Genomic DNA, 7,379 nt, shown 5'->3' with positions numbered 1-7,379 from the left:
TCCTTCACTAGTCAGTACCAGACGCCAAGAACCAGCTCCTCGGATGGTGCAAATTGGCTTAGCGCTATGGACGGCAATGGAGCTCTGCAAATTCCCACCAGCTGAGGATCTCTAGCCCTGCAGCATCAGTGACTCAGGACACTGGAGTGTGTTGGCCGAGGCTTTGAAATGATCATGGCAGTGAGAGATGGGCTCAGACTGGAAACCCCAAACCCAGCACTGGTGGACGTGGGGACGCTGAGATCTGGATCCGGAGCCAGAGCTGAATGATGTTGTTGGCCAAATAGGGCCCGTTTCCCCCCGGAGCTTACCTAATTACACCAAGGAGGCACGGAGAGACAAGAAGACGGGTACCAGGTCCTTTATTTGTCAGTCAGCTGAGAGGGTGCTCCTCGACTCATGCCAGAAGAGACACCTTACATGGCCGAACAGGCCCTTTTTATAACCAGTAACAAACAACTCAGTTCTCATCCTTTTTACGTCATTATGCTGACCTATAGATAATAGGTTACACAGGATACATATATTATTTTGGGGAGGGGGGATACAAGAGACATCTGTTGCGGATACATTTATCATTTTGAAGGGAGAACAAGGTACATCCCTTGACCCTTTGCACTAAATACCTTGGGGATATATGGGAAAGCGGCTACAAACTAACTATTTCTCTCTGTTCCCTCCTTATCTCTATTATTTCTGCTAATATGAGTGAAACTACAGCCATCTGCCAGAAACGCTGACCAATACATTTCTGCTTCAGCCTACTTCAGAGCATGTAAGCAGTTAGCATAGAAGTTAGGTGAGAGTTCCCAAGATGGAGTCACTGTGGTTCACAGATAAGCCCAGAGCAAAAGAGTTTCATCGACACCTTGGCTTTCCACTCTCCCGAATTACCTGATAGCTATGCCTAGTGGATCCCAACAATCCCCCCTTTGAGAACACTCAACAAACCTTTGTCAGAGTTTTCTCATACTCTAAAGACAAAATGCGATTAAGCTCCATGCAATCAGGATTATCAATGAAAATAAAACCAATGCTCAGGGTTCTCGCGGGGAGTATGCTGTGACTATTCAGAAAGATCACAACGCATTCCCAGCGACCCTTACTGTCTTTTGAATAGCAGCCTAAGTCCCAAATCGTCGTTAGCAGTCTTCTCCGCAGGCTGGACAGTTCACTGTTCAGGAGTGGGCACTGCTTTCAGTCGAGAATGATGAATCCAGTTCTTGTGTCCTTCGACCTTTGCCGCTGTATGGGTGACAAGCAGGATGGTGTGGGGTCCCTTCCACTTCTCTTGGAGAGGCTCATCCTTCCAGTTTCGCACGAGAACGGAGTCACCAGGCTGCAGGGAGTGGACCCGGAGTATCCAGCAGAAGAGGCTGTGAATCTTTGGTGTGCCTTTGAAGAAAAAAAAGAACAGCAGACAGAGGGCACATGTACTGAGACAAGAAACCATACCCCATCTCCCACTCCCCTGCCAGAACTGGGGTACCATTCATAGGCCATGCTCTTCCAAACATAATCTCGAAGGGACTAAGCCCTATCCTGCCCTTAGGGAGAGCACGAATGCGAAGTAACACAAGGGGCAAAGCATCAGGCCACTCAAGAGAGGCCTCCTGACAGACCTTTGAGAGGTGTCGCTTGAGTGTCTGATTTGTGCGTTCCACTACTCCACTGGCTTGTGGTCGCCAGGGTGTGTGGAGTTTCCAGGGGATTTGCAGAGCACTTGATATCTTTTGAACCACTTGAGATGTGAAGTGTGTTCCATTGTCAGATTCCATCCACTGGGGAAGGCCGAAGCGAGGAATGATCTCCTTAACAAACTTAAGAGCCACTGTCTTGGCAGTGTTGTTGCGACATGGGAAGGCTTCAGGCCGCCCGCTGAATCGATCCACTAAGACGAGAAGGTACCTGTACCCTTGAGTCCTGGGAAACTCAGTAAAGTCTATTTGCCGCACCAATCCTGGGCCTGGGGTAGGTTCCAGGGTGGCTGGTGGCACTGCTGGTCGAGGGTTATTCTTTTGGCAGATTAAACCTTCAGCTTGTACCTGTGATGCTAGTGGTTTAAGTCCAGAGGTTAGAAAATATTTATTCATGAGCTGGATAAGAGCCTCTCTGCCTGCGTGTGGGGTTTGATGCAGTTTCTGCAACACTGGTCGAATCAGGCCCTTGGGCAGGAGGATTTTTTTTTCCTTTGTGGAATAAAGCCATCCCTCCTTTTCCTGGAGACCGAGACTGTCAGCCAGGTTTCTGTCCTCTTAGAAGTACTGAGGGGCTGCAAGCTCACTCACTGATGGGATGAGGGCATGCATTTGGGCATTCTCCTCAGTTGGTGATTTCAGGGTAGCAGCTCGCTTAGCTTCCCTGTCTGCTCTGGCATTGCCCTTGGTACATCTTGATCTTCCCTTTGATGGGCTTTGCAATGCACCACTGCTACTGCTGAGGGGAGTTGTACCGCTTCTAAAAGCCGGAGAATTTGAGACCCATGCTTGACCAGAGAGCCTTGGGCTGTTAGCATTTCCCTTTGCTTCCACAAACCAGCGTTAGCATGCAAAACCCCAAAAGCATACTTTGAGTCAGTAAAAATATGAACCCGTTTGTCTTTTGCCAGCTCAAGTGCCCGAGTCAGGGCCACTAGTTCAGCAAGCTGGGCCGACGTTCCTGCTGGTAAACTCTCAGCTTCCACGGTATCATGAAGAGACACAATAGCATAACCAGCCCTCCTTTGCCCATACACAACAGTACTACTGCCATCCGTATACCATTCCAAGTCAGCATTTGGGAGTGGCTGATCTTTTAGATCTGGGCGGCTAGAATACTGAACATCTATGATTTCTAAACAGTCATGTTCCTGCTTTTCTGTCTCTGGTAGCAGTGTAGCTGGATTAAGGGAGGGACAGGTCTGCAGGGTGACTTCAGGATTCTCTAACAGCTTCGCCTGGTACCGAGCAACCCGAGCCCGTGTGAGCCAAAGACCACCCTTAGTGTCCAGCAAGGCTCGGACCAAATGGGGAATATACACTTGGACAGTTCCTCCCAGTGTCAGTTTCTCCGCTTCCCCAAGCACTAGAGCAGTAGCTGCGACCGCCCTCAAACAGGCTGGCCATCCCTTTGAAACATGATCCAGTTGCTTAGGAAAAAGAAGAACAGGAGTACTTGTGGCACCTTAGAGACTAACAAATTTATTAGAGCATAAGCTTTCGTGGACTTGCTTAGGAAAGTATGCCACAGGACGCTTCCAGGCACCTAATAGCTGAAATGCCCTGTCCGCTTCTGGGGACCAGTGAAAGGGGTCATGTTCCGCTCCCTTAACACATTCATACAGAGGTTTAGCCCACAGTCCAAACTCTGGAATCCATATTCTGCAAAAACCTGCCATGCCCAGGAATGCCCTAAGCCGTTTGCTGGGGATGGGAACTTGGCAGATAGCCTCCTTTCTTTCGTTTGAGAGCTGTCTCTCTCCCTGCCTGATGTGAAATCCCAGATATTGAACCTCTGAAAGAGCAATTTGGGCTTTGCTTTGAGATACCCTGTATCCTCGCAGTTTAATAAAGTTTAGGAGACTCACAGTAGCTCTGAGACAAGGGATTAGATCCACAGCAGCAATTAGCAAGTCATCTACATATTGCAGCAGGAGGGCTCTGTCTGAATTATCCCACTTCTCCAAGTCTCTGGCCAAAGCCTGTCCGAACAGAGTGGGGGAATTTTTAAATCCTTGAGCCAATACTATCCAGCAAAGCTGCTTTTTAACCCTTCTGTTGTCCTCATTATGCCTTGCAGTATTTTGCAGATCTCATAGTTGGTTGGGCACATTCAAGCCCCCCTTTTTCTTGGTTGTCAGCAAAGTCTTGGCTGTGTGTACAATGTCCTTGGACTGAGGCCAGCTGTATTTTCCTCTCAGTTAACTTATTCTGTGCTTTTTTCTCTTCTCCCTTTCTCGGCTTCTTCTAACTTTCAAAGGAACCTTCTACTCTTCACTTATACACCTTTTCTCTAACCATTAACACATACTCATTGCCATCATACACCTTTCCAGTAACATAACTTTTCTGCAAAGCTTTGCCTTTTTAAACCTTAAATGCCTTCTCTCTCTTTACCAGATCTTTTATCTGCTATTTTGTTACCCAAAAACAAATTCAAATCTTTTATTCTCCTGGCTTTGACTACCCTGCTGCAGCCACAACCTTTGGTCTTTAGTTAAAACATTTTAAATCTTATAAAGCGTTAAGTCACCTTAAGGATTAAATGCTAAATACCTTAAACAACACTAGTTTCCTGTGTCTGGCAAAAGTATTCTTAGTTTTGCAACTTTAAAACAATACCAATTCATCTCAAACTTATAAAACACAGATTGTATACAGCAGGAGTGTTCTTCAGCAAATTAGACTAACATATTCATAGTCGAATAATTCCATTTAAATAACTTCTTGCCTGAATTACTTACAGACATTCCTACCAAGTTTCACTGCTTGATTCCCTCTAGCAACTACAGAGTTAACTTCTCACTCTCTTTTCTTAAATCACTTGCTTGTCTCCCAAAACGACACCCAATCAACTCAGATTTTACCATTCCAATTATTGTCCTGGGGATTTGAAATCCCCATGCTTATAATTACTTACTCTTTTCCTTCCACTATGCCCTCAAAGTTTCCAACCTGTTTTCCAATCTCTCTATCTGTTGCCTGCCCGCTTGGGCCCGATCCTGCTTTTCTCGCTAAACCGTCCCTTCCATGGGCACCGTTTTTTTTTTCTCACTACCAATTTAGCTAGGAGGGTGGGTTTCTCAACTAGCCCCCACCCTTCCTGGTCTCTTCCCTTAAACATTCTTACTCATAAGGCTACCCGAGTCCTCCCTCGTGAGGCTTATGGCTAGCTAGACAACCTTCAAAGATAGAAATGAACTTGCTTGGATTCGTTGAGAATTCTCCTGCCTCTGCCTTAGACTCATAGACTCATAGACTTTAAGGTCAGAAGGGACCATTATGATCATCTGGTCTGACCCCCTGCATGCTGCAGGCCACAAAACCGTCCCTACCCTTCCCTTGATTCTGCTGATAAAAGCAGCCAGATGTTAAAAGCAACATGACACAAGATCCTGTGTTCCTGGATGGGCTAACACACTCTCAGTAATTAACAGATACAATCCCACCAAAGGGGGGGGTACTCTCTAAAGCCTGTGGGGGTGAAGGAGCCGAAGGGGACACCGATTCTGGCATTACAACAGTGGGAGGGTTCTGGGGTTTAGCAGCCGTTACTACCGAGCCTGTCGGAGTCAAATGGCACTTGAACAAAATGTCAGATCATTTTTACATAATACCATTCCATAATCAGCCTGGCGTCTAAACGCCTTCCAATTATTTAACATACATTCCAAGGGTGTCCCAGCATATGTGCTTTGTCCGGACCCCATTATGCTCGTGTTTAATTAAACCTGGTCACGGGTTTGACCGACCCCCCTTGCGATCAAGATATCCTGGTCACGGGGTTTCCCCTCGCAGGAGGTTCGGTGCGGCTAGAGTCGGTTTAAGTCCTAGACCTGGTTATCACAATTTTGGCTTCCAGCATATCATTAGTATGAAAAAGAACAGTACCCCTACCAAGAATAAAAGCAAGCCCTGGGGCTTTTCTACATCCCAGTAATTGTCCAATACGGCCCACAGACTAGGGAAATTAGTGAAATTATTCATTAACCGTTACCTGGCTTAGTTATCATGACCACAAAACATTTGTCCATTTACAGTACCTTCCCACACAGGGATTACCCAAAGGGCCCAATTTACACTGCGGGGGCGTTATCCCTCAAACCCAAGAGGTAAACGCACTTACCGCCCGGAGTGGCCGCGTCCGGCTGTTGGACCTTCCCCTTCTTCTGGTACCGTCTTATCTCCGTGTCGTTAGGAGTTCTCTTTAGAGAGGACACAGCCGCCCCGACCGATTGTGACGACCCGAGGCCCGAGCAAACAACAGCTCGAGGTGGCCACTCCTCGGAATCGCCTTCGGTCGTCGGTCAGTGCCCTCCACAGAGAGAGAAGTCCCGGCGGAGTCGCCAATTTGTTGGCCAAATAGGGCCCGTTTCCCCCCGGAGCTTACCTAATTACACCAAGGAGGCACGGAGAGACAAGAAGACGGGTACCAGGTCCTTTATTTGTCAGTCAGCTGAGAGGGTGCTCCTCGACTCATGCCAGAAGAGACACCTTACATGGCCGAACAGGCCCTTTTTATAACCAGTAACAAACAACTCAGTTCTCATCCTTTTTACGTCATTATGCTGACCTATAGATAATAGGTTACACAGGATACATATATTATTTTGGGGAGGGGGGATACAAGAGACATCTGTTGCGGATACATTTATCATTTTGAAGGGAGAACAAGGTACATCCCTTGACCCTTTGCACTAAATACCTTGGGGATATATGGGAAAGCGGCTACAAACTAACTATTTCTCTCTGTTCCCTCCTTATCTCTATTATTTCTGCTAATATGAGTGAAACTACAGCCATCTGCCAGAAACGCTGACCAATACATTTCTGCTTCAGCCTACTTCAGAGCATGTAAGCAGTTAGCATAGAAGTTAGGTGAGAGTTCCCAAGATGGAGTCACTGTGGTTCACAGATAAGCCCAGAGCAAAAGAGTTTCATCGACACCTTGGCTTTCCACTCTCCCGAATTACCTGATAGCTATGCCTAGTGGATCCCAACAATGTGGCTTGGGGCAGTCGCTGATTACAATAACCCCTGGTGTGTAGCTAGGCTGTGTGCACTGCACACTGGGCTCCCAACTGCAGGATTTGACTAGTAGCCTTTGGAAAAAAAAAGTTTTGAGGTGCAGAAGGACAAGGAAAAATGTGACACCCTGTCCCAGACCCTGAGCTATTTCTGTGGTACAGGGGTCCCTTTACGAACACAGCAGCCATCTCCATACAGCAGCTAACAACAAAAAAAGCTTCCATGATCCTTAAATCCTGACCCTGTCCCTCTTCCATCCTGCGCTGTCCTTTATTACACAAAGGCCTTGTCTACACTTACGTCAGCATGTAGGGTGCGCGTAGCTACACGTGAAAGGCTGTGGTAGGGAGGGCAGCCAGGCTCAGCTTGGGGAGCTGCCGGTGCCATTCCGCACTGCCTCCCCCCACCAGAGCCTTTCCCCACTGGAATCTTTCACTGCTGTGGGGAAAGGCTCTGGCAGCGGGGAAGGGACAGGACTCTACCCTACTAAATATAGCAGCGTAGACACGGGAGGCCCTGCATGGGCAGGTAGGGTGCATAGCCATAGGGTTCAAGCGTCCCTTTACTTGCCTTAGCCAGGCCTCACCATCTACACTGCTGTTACACCCGTGCTAGCAGGGTCGAAATAGCCCCAAGTGTAGACCTACCCAAAGC

General features: G+C 47.7%; 1 long non-coding RNA gene across 1 annotated transcript; it reads right to left on the bottom strand.

Annotated features, from left to right (window-relative positions):
* Positions 1–345: 345 nt before the first annotated feature.
* Positions 346–6,695, bottom strand: LOC135974228 (uncharacterized). The gene is made up of 2 exons (XR_010591451.1): positions 5,824–6,695; positions 346–1,395 (listed from the first exon to the last, which is right to left on the bottom strand). It is a non-coding gene; the product is annotated as an uncharacterized LOC135974228 (long non-coding RNA).
* Positions 6,696–7,379: the final 684 nt, after the last annotated feature.

The sequence above is a fragment of the Chrysemys picta genome, chromosome 11, assembly GCF_011386835.1.
Source record: "Chrysemys picta bellii isolate R12L10 chromosome 11, ASM1138683v2, whole genome shotgun sequence".
NCBI lineage: Eukaryota > Metazoa > Chordata > Testudines > Emydidae > Chrysemys > Chrysemys picta.
This window is presented reverse-complemented; position numbering and strand designations above follow the sequence as displayed.